Here is an 18,054-nt window from a genome sequence, read left to right on the forward strand (position 1 = left end):
GAAAATCAATGCCAAAATATATAGTATTTTATGTATTTAAAATTATCTTTAATAGTTTACTGAGCCAAAACAGCACTATTTTTAAATTAACCCACTCACAACCACGTCACCTGCAGATATATTGACACCAATTTTATTAAATTTCAAATATTAACATGTAACTTCTCCAGAAAACTACATAATTTTCGCTTAAAGACAAAAAATCAAATTTTCTAATTTACAAAAAAGGTATAATCTGAAAAAGTATGACAGTTAAGGATTTTTATAAACTGTTCACAAACCAAAAGGTGTGAATCATAAATGAAGTACCTTTCAAGACTGAATATTAGTCACCAATAATCTTAGAATAGCTGATATTATTTATAATGTAAATAAACTATTTAGAAATCTCATGCCCTCTTAATCATGCATTTAATCAAGAAACAATATTTCAATTTATTTTATATCTTTTAGAAGCATGCGTTGTTTTTGTTTTTTTGTTTTTTAAAGATTTTATTTTTCCTGTTTCTCCCCAAAGCCCCCCGGTACATAGATGTGTATTTTTAGTTGTGGGTCCTTCCAGTTGTGGCATGTGGGATGCCGCATCAGCATGACCTGATGAGTGGTGCCATACCCACGCCCAGGATCCGAACTGGCAAAACCCTGGGCCGTCAAAGCAGAGCCTGCGAACCTATCCACTAGGCCACGGGGCCAGCCCCAGAAGCATGTGTTTTTAAAAAAATAAAAAACAGAATGGATTATTCTAGATTCTATGTGTTCACAGAATAATTTTCTAACCTAGTTTTAGGATAATATTAATATTTCAGAGCTCTTTCTTTACACTTGCAACACTATAAAATCTATTTCTATACAATATCTAAAAAGTATTGTGATCAGCTCGATGAGAGTAAATGGAGATAAAAGCAAAAAAAAATCAGAATTGTTTCTTAAAGAATTATTCTTCAAATCTCCCATTTTACAAAAAAATTTACTTTGTCTTATCACATGGTACAAAAACAGCTAGACAGAATTTTCACTGTATTTTAAAATATATCTGAGTCAGTCAGTCTTAAAACGCAGACTACTGGTACATAAAAAATTCAGTTGGAAGGGACATTTCAAAGAAATAGGAAATCATCTTCCAAATGAAATGAAATTAACATCTAATGAAAGGCCCGTGGGACCACCTATCAAGAGACACATCATTGACAGAGGAAACAAAGGCCATTACTTGCGTACCCTCCCTTTTCATGCCATCCCAGGCACCAGGAATGCAGTGGTGAATAAGCCAGTCAAGGAGGCAAAATCAGAGAGTAAACCCTGGTTTTAAACACGAGCTCTGAGTCAAAAAGTAAGCGCTCAGGTGTTCACAACGGCAGCTGCTAATTTCAGTGGAGATCCTTCTCCATTGAGCAATTCCAGTAAATACAATCAGGGATTTATTTTACGATCTTTAATTCTTCTGACCTGGAACCCAGCTAGCTCAAAATGATAACTGAAAGCCATCACTCCACTACATCTAAATTCAGAGAAATATGACTAATGTCAGTAATAAATGCTAGTGGATTTAGAACCAAACAAAATGGACAATTCAGAAAACCATCCCTCTTTGGTATTTAACAACTGCTAATTGTTTAAGCCTCACTTGTCTAAGTACTTGTCACCAAGCCAAAGCATGTAAAGACTCACACTCTGACAAAGGTCACAGTAGGGTAAGTAAGGATTATCTGATAGTGGTGACTCTCTGAACTGTCTATAGGTGTCTATTATCTGGGACGATGGTAATCCAGACAGAGAATTAATCATATAAATCAAAGTGAAAAATGGATATGGTAAAAATCCATGTTTTAATCAGGAAAGAACTCCACTACATTATATACATTATCAGGTCCAATTTAATTATGGAGAGATTGCCTCTAGCCAAAAAAGCAAATCAATGTACAAGAAATACAATAGTACTAGAATACTAGGATAACGATAAAACCAAGACACAAACATTGACTGTATAATGATGTACCACACAAATTATTCAGTCAACAAACACACACAAAACACTTACTACGTGCCAGGCACCAGCTTAAATGAGGGAAAAGACTTGGTCTTTACACTCAAGAAGTTACAGTCTACTGGAAGAGCCATCGAGAAACAGGCAATTAAAACACTGTGAAAAGTGTGACAAGTATTACCACATAGTGGATGAGATGACTCAGGAGGAAGCTGAGGAGGGAGGTAGGGGCTAGATGACAAGACAAGCTCAGTTCCTTACAATTTACCCTAGGGGCAATGGAGAGCCGTTAGATAAGTTTTTTAGAAAAATCACTCTCAATTTTATAGTGCAGAAAGACTGGAACCGAAGAGATCAGATAGGAGGCTTGCAGTAACGAAGGTGATAGATGATGGGGATCTATACTAGTATAGCAGCAGTAAATGAAGAGAATTGGATGGATTTAAGTTATTTACCAGGCAAATCTTACAGGGCTAGTGACCAGATGTGGACAGCAAGAAGGTAAGCAAGAAAGGTGAGTCAAGGATAACTTCCAGAGATTTCTGGCTTAGAATTAACTTGAACAGGAAACTCTTCTGTGTGAGGGGAGAAGAGGAGTTAGGCACGATTCATTCCATTTTAGATATGTTGATTCTAAGGTGCCTGTGAGATTTGCTAGTAGGAAGCTGTACGAACAAGTCAGCTCTGAAGAGAACCAACCTACAAAAAAAAAGCTTTGGCACTTAATAGCTTAGAGATGGTATAATTGAAGCCATGAGAATGGATCAGATGATCCATGGAGAACATGTAGAACAAGATGAGCAGAGAGCCTAGGCTAGAGCAGGCAGAGCAACACCAACACTGAAAAGGGTACAATCAAGGCTAAGAGGAAGCAGTTAAAGAAGTAAAAGTAAAAACAGGAGAGAGTTTGCCACAGAGGCCCAGGGAGTATTTCAAGGAGAGGCAATCAACAGTATCCAAAGTTATCCAACTACCAAGCAAAATAAGGTCTGAAATGGGTCTGCTCTGTTCAGTATAGAGCTCTGATAACCTTGATGAGACCAGTTTTAGTAAACTGGTAAGGACATGGTTTAACATGATGGAAATCATATTTAAATGGGCTGATGAGTACAAGAAGATGAAGTAAAGACAATATCATAAATAAATATCTTAAAAATTGATGGAAATGTTGAAAAGCGGTCTTCTTCCTGGTTGTTTTTCTCAACGAAGTGAGATGTTTCTTAATGGTGGAGAAAGAAAAGACACCGGAGAAATGAAGAAAGGAATACAGAATTTTAATACCACCATTTTCATCCCATAACTACCCAAAAGCAAACAACCAACCAACCAGACATGACGTATACCCTTGAAAGAATAACACTACACCATCTATAAAGTATTCTTGCCACAAAATCAATCTGAATCTGTTCAAGTCTCTGGCTCCAATGACCAATTTGCAAGAAGTATAGAGGACAGAGGAATAAGTTAAAGACACCATGGCAATGTGACCAGCAAAATCCAGACTGTGAAAAGTGCTATAAAGTAAATGACCTAGTTTCTTCAAATAAATTCTACAGAAAGAAAGAAAAAGAGTTGGAAAGGGAAACGTACAGACTAAAAGAGATAAGTAACACACCAACCAATTACAATTTATAGACTATATTTATTATTTAGATCTGGATTCAAAAAAATTGTAAAATAAACAATTGTTCGTAAAATAAACCAACAAACAAACAATTGGGGAAATTGGAACATTTTCTGGATGTTTGATGGTATTAAAGAATAACTGAATTTTTCAAGAGTGATAATAGCACTGTGGTTATTTTTAAAAGTCTTTTAGCAATATACAATGAAAATTTATCAGTAAAATATCATCTCTGGGATGTGCTTCAAAAAATTTAGGGTGGAGTGGATAGGGAGAGATATATGAAACAAGATTAGCCTTGGGTTTATAGCTGTTCTAGCTGGGTAATGGGTACACGAGGGGTCATTACACTACTCTCTAATTTTGTTTATGGGTCTGATATTTTCCATAGTAAAAAGTCTTTTTTAAAAATCAAAAGAGGGAAATACTCAATGGAACACGGGCCTAAGAGAGGAGGAAGAGAAAGGAACGAAAACCACATGTAAAAGTCTTACACATAAAGATTACCCCTTCCACTGTGTTAGAAAAAAAGGAGAAAAAGATGCAATTATGTTTTTATATTTCAGGAAAATAGGAAGTGAGGTCATGAGTTGAGGAGGGGGAGCAAAGAAGAAGACATTAAGAGGCTTAAAATTGCTGCTATGAAAAGTGAGAACAAAGAAATGGTATAAGAAGCACATTTTTTATTTAGTTTTTTATTTTTGCTTAGGAGGATCCACCTTGAGCAAACATCTGTGCCGATCTTCCTCATCTTTTAGTATGTGGACCGCCAGCACAGCATGGCTGCTAACAGAGTGGTGTAGGTCCATGCACAGGAACCGAACCAAGGGTGCTGAACTTAACCATTAGGCCACCAGTGTTGGCCCAGGAAGGACATTTTTTAGATTGGAGACTGAATTTTTAGTGGTGCCAGTCTACAAAGACATAATTTTTCTTCAGCAAGTATGTACACTCTGGCTGCAGACACAAAAAAGTCACACATTTAGAGATCTAGGGTTGGGTTGAGAGTTTGCAAGGCGTGTGTGTTGAATGCATGATGAGGAGAGTTGAAATAATGGATCAAAGAGCCTAAAATGCACTGTGCAGAATGTGAAAACAAGGAAAGGCAAATAGAGAGTAGAGGGATCAAGAAGAAAGCAGAGATCACTATGCCCTGTGAGAACCTTGAAGGGTTGTAGTCAGAGAGTGGGATAATTAAGACTTCCTAATTTGTTAACTATTATTAATGGTATGTTATTATTAATCATATACTAATAATGTTTTTATTACAACTCAGTATTGACGATACATGGTAAAGAGAGACAATGGGTATGATGAGCACTAGATGCAGATTAAGAAAGAAGATGTGGATTCAAATCTGTCATCAACTCTGTAAGCCTGAGCAATTCATCTAACTTTCCTGGGAAGTACTAACATCTAAGGTTCCTTTTAATTGAAATTAATCCATCCTCTATCAATTTCCTACCTTTAAACTTTCCTACCTTTAATACACATATTTTTGCTATCAGAAAGCACAAGGATGTGATTGAGCTATCATACTTCAGAATATAACATAACATTCTTTCCAGTTACCTTTTAGCTTAAAATCTTAACATACAATTGTAAAATATCCCATGACAACAGAAATAAGCGGTTCTCCAATGAAGCAAGAGAGAGTATTTTGCAATAAACAATCTGTATTTATAACCAACAGTACAAATAAATCAGGCAACCACCTGGTGGAGGAGTTCTAAATCTTTTTTGGGGGTCACTGGATTCCTTTGAGAACATGAGGAAAGCCAAGATCTCTTCTCTCAAAGAAGCACATATGAAGATAAACAAAATATTACATGCATTTTAAGGGGGTTCACAAATCTTCCCAAGTCAACGTAACAAATGAGATGACTTATTTTTGAAATGTATTTTGGCAGTACTTGAATAATCCCCCCTAAGCTTCTTGTATTTATTACATATCTCAAAGAAGAGTCTGGTTTATTGATTTGCATGTCAATATCCAGACATTCTTAGAGATCAGATTTTGTTGCCTAAGCACTAGAGACAGAGACTTCAGCATGCTTTTTGGAACAAAGAATTCTTTTTTTTGAAGAAGATGATTAGCCCTGAGCTAACATCTGCTGCCAATCCTCCTCTTTTTGCTGTGGAAGACTGGCCCTGAGCTAACATCCGTGCCCATCTTCCTCTACTTTGTATGTGGGATGCCTACCACAGCATGGCTTGCCGAGCGGTGCCATGTCCACACTTGGGATCCGAACCGGTGAACCCTGGTCCGCAGAAGCGGAACGTGCACACTTAAGCGCTGCACCACCAGGCCAGCCCCAGAGCAAAGAATTCTTAATCATTCTATATTCTAATACCATATCCAGTTATCTGCTACACCAATGCAGCTCTCCTAGACAACAATGTCTATTGCTTGGGTAAGCACCTCATCATAGAAAGAAAAAAGGGAAAAGTAAAAAAGAAATCAAAAAGGAAATAATGGGGCATTAAAGGATAATCTTATAAATCAGAATTGTGAGTAAATTAATTTAAATTCTTCTCATTTTAAGTTTCAATGTGTTAACATAGGTTTCACACTTATCAAAACAGCCTTTATAAAATATTATTTCATTAAAAATCTATTTCGTACATTGGTCCTTGCCAACTAGGAGTTTATGAAAGAGGGGGAAATAATACAGAAAATAAAGAATGTGTCTGAGGGAAAACACAAAATAATTATATGCTAATAATAGGGGAGTATTAACACAAAAAGTGGAAATCATCAGATTTATTTTATTAGATGCAGGATAAGAGTTTCAGAGAGCCACTAAAAACTTACACAGTAATTGATTACCAATGGTTCCTGCTCTGATGAAACCGTCACTCAAAAGTGCTTTATTTAAAGAGGGTCAGCAGATTATCCACCTTGTTGAATAGCACATATTATAGCTCACAGGCCTAATCCAAATAATATTTTCCAGATACAGCAATGAGGCAAGGTAGAAGCTACTGTCAATCAAGAATTATTGAGTACCTTTCAGACTAGTTTTCAAGAGTTAAATAAAATCTGTTGTTTCCCAATAAACTACATGCTTCATGATACTCTACAAATCATCAGGTTTTTAGAACACTAGTTCAAAAAAACAGAATTTTTCTCAAAGTCGCTAATGGGACATAAGATATTTTACTAATCTGTATGACCATTCATATTACAGATACAGCCCTCTTGATGTTTCCAACTATTTTTACCATTTTATCCAATTATCTTTACATAGGTTTTGTACACAATAATCCATTAAAGAAAAAAGCTAATCTTTTTTAAAAGGTGGTAAAAAAGAATGAAAAAGTATTTAGCCATAATTTAATGAATTAAGATTTCAATTTCAGAGAACTGGAAGCTACTTTCTTAGTTATGCTGGCTATACATGATGTTTTAAAAGATCTGGACCAAGGTTTAAAGAGCAAAGATAACCAGCATGCAACAAAAAAGAGACAGAAAATTTGTTTATTCACATCACATTATAATGTTCCTACCTAATAACCTGTTTTTTAGATCAAACCGAAATATCCTAAGAGAATACTGAGGTAGAATATAGTAAAGTCACAAAAAAGTTAAAGAGAACTAGAAATTTTATATTTACAATCTGTACATTTCCATTCTAAGGTGAATGTGATAGTTCCAAGAATATTCCGAATGCAAGCAAGGTACAACAATATCATACTTTAGGCTTACACAATCAACTCAGCAAACGCTTGGTGAACCTCACCTAAAATTTCAAGCTACAAGGAACAAAATTTAATCAAAATTACTTCCTTTTTAATGACCTAAAAATCAGGTGGAATTTATCAAGTAATAGTTATGAAAATATGGGATGGGGGCAAAATTCAGCATTCCAGTTCTATAACTTGAAAGCTGTGTTCTCACAGCCTAAACCTCAGTTTCCTCATTAAGCCTGAGTTTACTCAACTATAAAATGGACTTAAATATGAAATTTACCTCACAGGGTTTAGTGAAGATTAAATAGGGTAATAATGTAAACCAATTCTATAAACAAAGGAGTACCATACGTGTTAGCTACTGCTATCAGTTCTGAACTTTAAATACATTTTCAAAATCCCAGCTAAAGCACAATGAACACCAACAACAAACCTGGGACATGACTTGTTACACAAGTCCCTGATATTGGCTTAATGTGTGACACGTTTTTCATAAAGTGTAGTGAAGAATGTGCATAATCTCCTGGGTAGTATAACCTCACTGATATTCTGCAAATTTTAAGAAACGAAAACTGAAGCAATCATCTCCCAAAGCATGGTCTTGCCCTCTGGAAAAGAAATGTTTTTTCACTTCTGCTGTCTTCTCTGTCCCTCACCATCCCCAATTTGCTTGCACCATCCAAATCATTCTGATTTCTGTATAACTAACACCACAGAACACATCCATGTGTGTTTTGATTTGCACAGTCCTCATGATGTAAGGGTAGAAGAAGGAACAACTCTCATCATTCAATAAATAACGGAGGGTATTTTGAGTGTGCCTGCAAATTCTTCATCACTTCATCAGATGATGCCAGGTTACAGGTTTCTCTAAGTTCTCAATATTTGACTTTGACTGTTATTTTGGGCAAAAACAACAGTTTAAAACTGCATCATTAATGCTATACTGCAATGCAGTCAAATAATGAAAAAAATAAGTAAATTTACCAATGAAGTCAATGCAGTGCATATTCTGAAAAATACCCCAGTCTACAGTTTAAATCTGTGAGGTTATATAGGACGATAAAGTACCCAAGAGTAGCTTCATTTCCTTAAATCAATCTTTGTGATATCCTCACTTTCCCATCTACAGAAATAACCTTCTAGAATCTCAAGACTGTTTTCTAATAAAAATAAAGATTAACCAAAATATTGTTCTGCAGTATCTTGTGTTCTGTGTGAGCAATTAAATATGAGAAAAGTGGGCTGGCCCGGTGGCGCAGTAGTTAAGTGCGCACGTTCTGCTTCGGCGGCCTGGGGTTCGCCGGTTTGGATCCCGGGTGCAGACATGACCGCTTGGCAAGCCATGCTGTGGTAGGCATCCCATGTATAAAGTAGAGGAAGACGGGGAAGGATGTTAGCTCAGGGCCAGGCTTCCTCAACAAAACAGAAGAGGATTGGCAGTAGTTAGCTCAGGGCTAATCTTCCTCCAAAAAAAAGAGAAAAGTTAGATTTTTCCCATCCCCACAATTTGAAAATGTTAGATCACTGAAAGTTTTTAATCAAACACTGAGGCTTTAATGTCTACTTGTTCTTATTCTGCTTCAACTTGGAGGCCCATGATTCATTGGGATCTGCTGTTGACAGTCAATAACAAAAACGAAAGACCAGGTTGGTTCATCATTGAAGGATGGAGTGAGCTCAGGCACAGTTCACCAAAAAGTAAAATTCTTCTAACAGCCACACTGTTTTCTCATTTTTCTATTCATTACAGCTAACTACTGTATCTCATTTTACAAAACTTAAATCACTCATCCAAAATTTACATATAAAAATATTTTGCATTTTTTCAATTAGCCTTGCCAAAGATTAAGACATCACTTTTTCACTGAGAATTATTCCTACCAATCTCAAGTCTAGTAACTCTAATGTTAAACTAATATTGAAGGCAAGTGCTGCAAATAGATGCTCCATAGCTTTAAACTATTATCTCAAGAAACAAAGTAGAAATAGTTATTGGGCTTTGAAATGAAACAGACTTAGATTTAAGTAACATAATCTAAGTCCTATCTAGGTGTCCATTTTGGGGAGGAGGATTTTTATTTTTATTGAGGTCATATTGGTTTATAACATTATGTAATTTCAGGTATACATTATTAGGTATCACTTTCCGTATAGATTGCATTGTGCTCACCACCAGTAGTCTGGATTTTATCTGTCACCATACATATGTGCCCCTTTACCCTTCCACCCAGCCCCCAACCCCTTCCCTTCTCTTTATCCATGTGTTTGTTTATCTTCCACATATGAATGAAATCATAAGGTGTTTATCTTTCTCAGTCTGGCTTATTTCACTTAGCATAATACCCTTGAGGTCCAGGCATGTTGTTGCAAGTGGGATGATTTTGTCTTTTTTTATGGCTGAGTAGTATTCTATTGTATACATATATCATATCTTCTTTACTCATTTACATGTCCGTTTTTTAAAATCAGTCATTTTTGCCTTTATCTTCTGCCTTTCACTAGAAGACTAGAATCATATTATGAGATGGTTTCTACTATATCCCCTGTGACGGTTAATTTTATGTGTCAACTTGGCTAGGCCTCAGTACTCAGATCAAACACTACTTTAGATGTTGTCATGAAAGTATTTTTTTAGATGTGATTAACACTTAAAATCAATAGACTTTGAGTAAAGCACATTACCCTCCATAATGTGGGTGGGCTTCATTCAATCAGTTGAAGGCCTTAAGAGAAAAGACTTACACATCCCCCCAGGAAGAGGGAATTTTTCCAAGCAGACTGCCTTTGGACTTGAGCTGCAACATCAACTCTTCCCTGGGTCTCCAGCCAGCCAGCCTACTCTGCAAAGTTTGGACTTGTCAACCTTCACAATCATGTGAGCCAAATCCTTAAAATCTCTTCCTACTCTCTCTCTAGAGAGGTTGACTGAGGGTCACTTTTTTCTTCTAAATATATAAATACATTCTCTTGATTTGTTTCTCTGGAGAACCCTAATATACCCCCAAATCCTTTACAAACATTAATCAGGACACATCATTATTCCCATGGCATACCCATCAAACACATGCTAGATATAATCTTCATCCCAGCAGTGTTCACTTGTCGATGGATGCTCAAAGACTGCTTCCTCACTGATTAAAAAAAGTTTCCCCCTCTTCTTTGACTTAAGGCATGAAGCCATTTGGAACACCCGAAAGTTCCAAAGAAACTGAATTCTGACTTGCTTAGATTTTGTTGCATGTGTCTTTCTAGTGCTTTTTATCTCAAACCAGCTATTCTGTATGATACAACTGCGAATGCCAATACACACTATAAACAGTGGATAGGAATGGGAAAAAAAGACAAACTTTTCATTTTAATATGATTTTAAAGACTGTGGGTCACTTTTTTCTTTTAAATTTACTCTATTATCAAAATACGCAAATAAAAACAAGAGGAAAAGATCTACTATTTATATGGTTATTTTACAGACACACAGCCTGGAAAGAATAATGACAAAACACAATGGTTCTGGAATGTAAACTATTCCTCCTAAAAGTGTCGGGTTTTCTATCAATTGTGTTCTACCTTTCTAACCATTATTTCAAGATTCACTGGGATTCTATGATGCCAAATGAGTATGTTATAAAAATGAAGAATACTAAATTACACTACTCGCTCTATAAAGTAACATCCAACTTGAAATCTACTATTCTATTAACTGAGTGACGTCAAAAGAGAAAGTGAATTCACCAAAGTGATGCTGCTGACTTCTGTGAGTTTACATAAATATAGGCAATGATTCTTTAGGTTGAAAAATACCTCTGAGAAACACAATAAATGCCACATATGTATCTTTTTCAAATTGGATTTAGTAAAATAGTTGAAGAAGGAAGTAACTAGGAGAGTACATTAGAACCACCTGAGGAACTTCCTGAAAATAATCACGGCTAGGCCTTATCCTCAGAGATTCTGAGGGGGCATCTGAATTTTTAAAATTTCTCCAGGGGCCGGCCCTGTGGCCAAGTGGTTAAGTTCATGCATTCCACTTCGGCGGCCCAGGGTTTCGCAGGTTCGGATCCTGGGTGCAGACGTGGCACCACTCATCAGGCCATGCTGAGGCGGCGTCCCACATAGCACAACGAGAGGCGCTCACAACTCGAACATACAACTATGTACTGGGGGGCTTTGGGGGCAAGAAGAAGAAAAAAAACACAAAAGACTGGCAACAGTTGTTAGCTCAGGTGCCCATCTTTAAAATTTCTCCAGATGATTTTGATGCACATCCTCAGTAGAGAACCATACATTCAAGGGTACAAACTACAGCTAGTCCTAAGGGATCAAAAGCAAAATTACAAAAAAGGAGAAATCGTCAGTGTCGGAAAAATAGTATCTGGGCTCCAAGGGCAAAAGTCAAATTGGGAGGCCAACGTACTCAGATTTCAACGGTAACTGCAACAACTGTCACTCAAATTCAAAAAAATATTTACAAAGCCACTCAGATATATCTTGAAGAGATATTTTATATTAACAGGAAAAAGAGGTCAATGCAACATTTTGAAATATGTAAGCATTTTTCATTAAACTTTTTTTAAAAATCCTTCAAGAAGAAAATACAGCTGGCTTGTTGATTTTATAACTATCTAGTCTCCCTGGTATGTTCTAATAAAGGCACATTCTTTTGTAACTACATTAATTTTGTTGCTTTTTATCTTGATTGTATCTTCCTCCTTTTATTATTTATTTATTTATTTATTTTTGGTGAGGAAGACTGTTGCTGTGCTAACATTGTGCCAATCTTGCACTATTTTCTATGTGGGACACTGCCTCAGCATGACTTGATGAGCAGTGCAGAGGTCCACGCCCAGGATCCAAACCTGCAAACCTTGGGCCACCGAAGCAGAGTGAGCAAACATAACCACTACACCACTGGGCCAGCCCTCTCCCCTTTATATCTAGGCCAGGAGTCAGCAAACTTTGTATAAAGGGTTTATCTATTTATCTAGATAGATATCTATTTATCTACCTATTTATCTAGATAGATACATCTTAGTTTCTTTCTATATCTTTTTTTAATATCCCTTCATTATGTTAGCCTATCACATTGAAATGTCTTGCCTAAAATTTGATTATAAAAAAGAAAGATCCCTCAGTGCTGAGGTAGAAAAATAATCCAATTATGATTTATCAGCTCTTCCTAGAAACTAATTTTCTAGCTCTTACTCAAAAATCCAAAATATATCCACCTGCAATTTATCCACAGTAGTCCCATTAACTTGAATCTCAGGCAAAAAAACAAAAAACAAACAAAAAAACCTACCTACTAAAGCAACTATTTACAAAGACCTACTAAGACCTCATAGGATGACAAAAAGATCCTAATTCTCAACACACCAATGCAACTGCATTTAGGAAGGACTGGTCTATAAATGCATCATTACACTATAACCAAGACATGGCTTACAAATTCAGGTTTAGAGTACTTTTTCCTTTAGTTAAGTAGTCAATTTAATTAGTGAAAGAAAGTTAGTGGCTCTCATCCTGGTCCAGTCTAACACTTAAGTGTGAGTTGAAGAATGTAAAGAAAAGCTACCTAGAAAGCAGAGAAGGCCACTTATCTCCAGAACAGTAAAATGAGGCAGAATTCCACACTGCCCAAGTCTTCCTTATCAAAATGTTTTATTTGGGGTATGTGCCATTTACCCATATGTCTTGCAATTTTCTGTTTCCTCTTCAAGATTGAGCCTGAAGGCAGCCCATTATCACCTCAGTGAAGCCCTCCCTGGATAACCCACCCCCCTTGGCAGAGGTAGGTGCCCTTTTCTTTCATCTCACTGTGTCATACATATAATCATAACAGGCACCATTTACTGATTGACTTCACATGCTAGGCCCCTGTCCTACCACGTTTGATTCTTATTCTTACAATACCCAGCAAAGTAACCGATATCCTCATTTAAACAGATGAGGAAAACAAGTTCACCAAGGTTAGATCATGTATCCAAAGTCAAACACCTACACAGTGGCAGGGCCAGGATGCAAACCAGGTTTGTCTTTTATTCCTAGACCGAAGATTTCAAACAGTAGGAATGAGGACAGAGATGAGGCCAAGTACGCAGGACTCTGTTTTTATCTGTTTATATATTGGGTTTCTGCATAAGAATTTTGGGGGAAAAATTTCTACCGTTAAGATAAATTTGAAAAATCACTGATTCTACCCTGTGCTGACTCCCACATTCTTTGTAATTATATACATACATGCTGTCTCTAGCACCAGACAGACTCCTCAGGTGCAAACACTGAACTGAATTTACTTGCCTCTCTAGTACCAGGCAAAGTATCTGGCACTCAACAAATGTCTGCAGGGACTCAAGCTTTGAAAACAAGATTTTCTAAATTAAATAACTATAGTTTCATGGTTACAGGCAATTATAAAATAATTTATAACTACAGAGCAATTTATAGTTAATAAAATTCATATATATTTTCTTCTTAAAAAGAGAAACCAAGCTGAACTTTTAAAAATGTTTTCCAAAAACGGCACATTTATTCAATATTCAAGGCTTTATTTTAATAAAATATCAATTATCTAACAACTGTCAAACAGTATTGGCAAAAGATATTAACTATGTTTTATTTTGTTTTAATTGCCACTGAAATACTATCAGGGTTAAACCATATAAAATCGCCAATAATGACAATTACACAGGTTAAACCTAATACTTACCAATGGTATTTAAACAGCATTAGCAGAATTCTCAGCACCTAGCACAAATAGCAGAATTTGAGGGATTTATTTACACAGTTTTGACAAAAAAATTAAGCAGAGTAACCTCTCCTCTGTGATTTCATAGTTCTTTGTACACACACATATTTAACACTTCTCACACTACACTGTAATTATCTGTCCTGATGTTGTCTCCTCAACAAGGTTCCTCCAAAGCTGCAACCTTGACATAGTCCTCATTGCATCTCTACCAACAATCATGGTAATTAACACACAGTAGGTATCTAGTGTTTCTAAATGACTACTACAGGCATCATAGTAAAACCGAGATAAAACTTAACTATGTTTGGGGCTGCCCAGTGGCACAGGGGTTAAGTCTGCATGCTCTGCTTCAGCCACCCAGGGTTCACCGGTTTGGATCCTGGGTGTGGACCTACACATCACTTATCAAGTTGTGCTGTGGCAGGTGTCCCACAAATAAAACAGAGAAAGATGGGAACAGACGTTAGCTCAGGGACAATCTCCCTCAGCAAAAAGAGGCAGGATTAATCTTCCTCAAAAAAAAAAAAAAAAATTTACTATGTTCTCAGAACCAAAGATGCACTTATCACTTTATTCTCTCTTTTTTTTTTAATAGATTGGCACCTGAGCTAACAACTGTTGCCAATCTTGTTCTTTTTTTTTCCTGCTTTTTCTCCCCAAATCCGTTCAGTACATAGTTGTATCTTTCAGTTGTGGGTCCTTCTACTTGTGGCATGTGGGACGCCACTTCAGGGTGGCCTGATGAGTGGTGCTATGTCCGCATCCAGAATCCGAAACTGTGAAACCCTGGGCCACCAAAGCGGAGGGCGGGAACTTAACAACTCGGCCATGGGGCGGCCCCTCATCATTCTCCTTTAAAACTCAAAAAAATAAAATTCTGAAAGATGGGCAGTGAGCTATATCAAAGTTCAGCTGCTCGAGGCTGGTTTCAGTGTATTTTTTTCGTTTTTAAAGACTGAACACTAATTAATAAGTACCAGAGAAAGTATACTAATTTTAAAATCTTGTAGAAAATCAACTGGTTCACTGCAGCACTATTCACAATAGCCAAGACATGGAAACAATTCAAGTGCCCAATGACTGGATAAAGAAGATGTGGTATATATACACAATGGAATATTACTCAGTCATAAAGAAAGACAAAAATCATCCCATTTGCAACAACATGGATGGACATGGAGGGAATCATTCTAAGTGAAACAAGTCAGACCGAGAAAGACAAACACCATACGCTTTCACTCATGTGGAATATAAACAAACACATGAACAAAGAAAACAGCTCAGTGGTTAACAGGGGAAGGGGTTGGGGGTGGGCACAGGGAGTGAAGGGGGGCACTTATGTGGTGACAGACAAGAAATAATGTACAAGTGAAATTTCACAATGATATAAACTATTATGAACTCAATTAAAAAAATGGGAAAAAATCAATTGGCTGTCTCAACTTTACATTAAAACTAAATTAAATTAAAGACCTTTTACCTTCTGACATGCGTATTATTATTCTGGTTTCTGCTTACAAATGCTACATTTTCAAGCAGCAATTAGACAAACATAGCTACAACAGCCCTGTAAATCTGACTTTTTTCAAGTCAAAACAAAGTCACAAAAAAATCCACTGCCTTAAAACAAGAAGAAAAGAGCTTGCTAATACTTCCAAGCATACAAACAATAATAAAAAGACACATTGTTCTGTGTGCTTTTTCTGTTTTTTTTTAAGCACAACGTATGGTGAATACTAATGCAGATAGTCCAAAGAAATTATGACAATGCAGAAATCACTGCAGTTCTTAAGCAAGGGAACAATATTCTGAAACTGGTGTTTCGTGGTCACTGCTTTGGAGACAACGCAGAGGAGATATTAAAGCAAGGGAAGGTTAGAAGTAGAAGATGACAGAGGCCTGGACTAGAATGGAAGTGGGAATAATTTGAAAAAAAAAGAGCTTTATGGTCAAACTGCAATTATGCAAAAGCGGGATTTTTTTTTTTTTGCCAAGGTCCACTACTTGCTCTTGGTCTTGAAGATGGTGTTCTCTAGGATATGATCTCAGTCCTAAAGGCAGAGATCTGTTTACACCCAAGGATAACTGCCCAGGTGTTATGACAACCCAACTAGAAAATCAGCAGCGTCTCTCAACTGAACTGATTTCTAGTTTACTATTATCCACACCAATGTTTGTCTCCACTGAAATAAGAGAAATATCTATATTCTGCATCAGTTATTCAATTTACTTACTGAGGATCTACCAGGCACCCAGTATTCAAACCAAACACATATCTGTGTGCCATGTAGCTCAGCACATAGTTAACCTAATGTGCCTCATCCATAGAAAGCTACATGTGACATAAAAGCAATGTTAAGAGAGAGTCTTTGTCCACAAGAAACTTAAGATATAGTTGAAGAGGTAAGTTCTACATATCCTTTCATTCATTCATTCATTATCTATTCTGCTAGGCTCTGTGCTATGAGATTTTACAGTAAATAAAGATGAATAAAATGCAATCCACAACTAAGGGAATGTATGACCTAGAGTGAGATAGGAACATGGGGATGGGAAGGTGATAAACAGAAAATAACACGAGCTGAGGACTGAACAAGTCAGCTTTATAAACTGAGAGACTAAAGAAGATGGAAATGACTGATGATTTTTGGAGACATTTTGGAGGAAGGAAAAATATGTTGAATGTAACACGACAACAAAATATCCAAACGCAAAATTATTTTAACCAGTTGGAAAATACAATATAGCTGAAAACTTGAGGCTAAAGATGGCAAACTAAGAAATACAAAGGTCAGTCATCAGTAAGAAAATAGAGTGATTTCAACTCTGAACTCAAGACATTCAGCAGTGAAGGTAACAAGATAAAGAACTGTAGTTTTAGCAGGGCTGAAGGAAAAAATCCCACTTGTTTTAAACAAGAGGAGTCAAGCATGCGTGAAGAAAGAAGGGGCAGAGCCGCATATTAATATGTTTCTTGAGAGTAGAGATCATATCTATTACAGACATAAATAAAAACAGTATCTCCTTACATTTAATCTACGCTGAAAACCACTGTGAATCCTGATCCATAGGAACGGTCTTCTGCTGAAGCAATTAATTTCCAGCAGCATAAAACAGGGTGGTGTACAGGCCCCTTCTTTCTTTAAATCTATTTCTTAATGATTTTACCATTTCTGGATACACCAAAAGAACACTGCTCTGTCTACCTTCAGATAAGAAAAAAAGACAGGCATGTAGCAGATTCAAAATTATTTCCTAAGAAGAATCTTAACCTACAAGCACTCCCACAAATTATACTTGGGTGAAACTAGATTTTCACAAAAATATTTAGATCCTACATACAAATGGTCTGTATTTGATGTATGGAACATCCGAATGCCAGGTACTTGCCAAGGAGCTTAATCTCAATACATATCAAAAGCTGGGTTGAGAGAAACTATATCCATTGGTCAGACACCGCAGGACAAACAATCTACGCACACATTCAGATTGACTCTCACGATGTGGGTGGTCTTCCTCTACTACGTGTTGTTAAACACCAGACACCCATCTAGAGATGCTGATGGAGGATAATAATTACACACAATCCTCTTTATGAGGACCCCTATGAGAAATTCCAGTCTGACAGCGACAACTGGTTAGTTACCTTTCTGAACTAAGTGGTTTATTTTTATCTGAAGGAAATTGTGAAAAATAATCTAACAGGTTTTTTTCCTCCTGCTAGCTCATGGAAAGCTCAGAGTCAATCTGTACTCTGCCTGTAGCAAGAACACTGTGATCTACCTTTTAGGCCTAGATTCTGAGTTGATTTTATCCTTACACTTTACTTTAGTTTCTTCTTTCTCTTCACTTTTAATCTGTGGTATTTTGTAGTTTATGCATCTTTATAAATTACCTTAAATAAAGGGTTACAAATCAAATAGTACTTAGAGACTAACCAGGCAGATAAAAGTGTGAATCAGCTGGAAAGAAAACAGTGGTAGAACTGAGGTTTTAAAGTAA

General features: G+C 36.6%; 1 protein-coding gene across 7 annotated transcripts in view; it reads right to left on the bottom strand.

The window, feature by feature from the left end:
• The window catches only part of PAFAH1B1 (platelet activating factor acetylhydrolase 1b regulatory subunit 1), a 76,865-nt gene that overhangs the window by 40,395 nt on the left and 18,416 nt on the right, over positions 1-18,054 (bottom strand). For 3 of the 7 annotated variants that reach the window (XM_014826962.3, XM_070482592.1, XM_070482591.1), the window contains one exon: positions 14,011-14,048. The exons of 3 other annotated variants lie outside the window; for them this stretch is intronic. The gene's annotated coding sequence lies outside the window, so the exon portion shown is untranslated. Of the gene's footprint in view, positions 1-14,010; positions 14,049-17,081; positions 17,259-18,054 lie in introns of those variants that run through there. One more of the 7 variants, XM_070482593.1, reaches the window with a different exon arrangement.

This window comes from Equus asinus, chromosome 13 (genome assembly GCF_041296235.1).
Source record: "Equus asinus isolate D_3611 breed Donkey chromosome 13, EquAss-T2T_v2, whole genome shotgun sequence".
Lineage (NCBI taxonomy): Eukaryota > Metazoa > Chordata > Mammalia > Perissodactyla > Equidae > Equus > Equus asinus.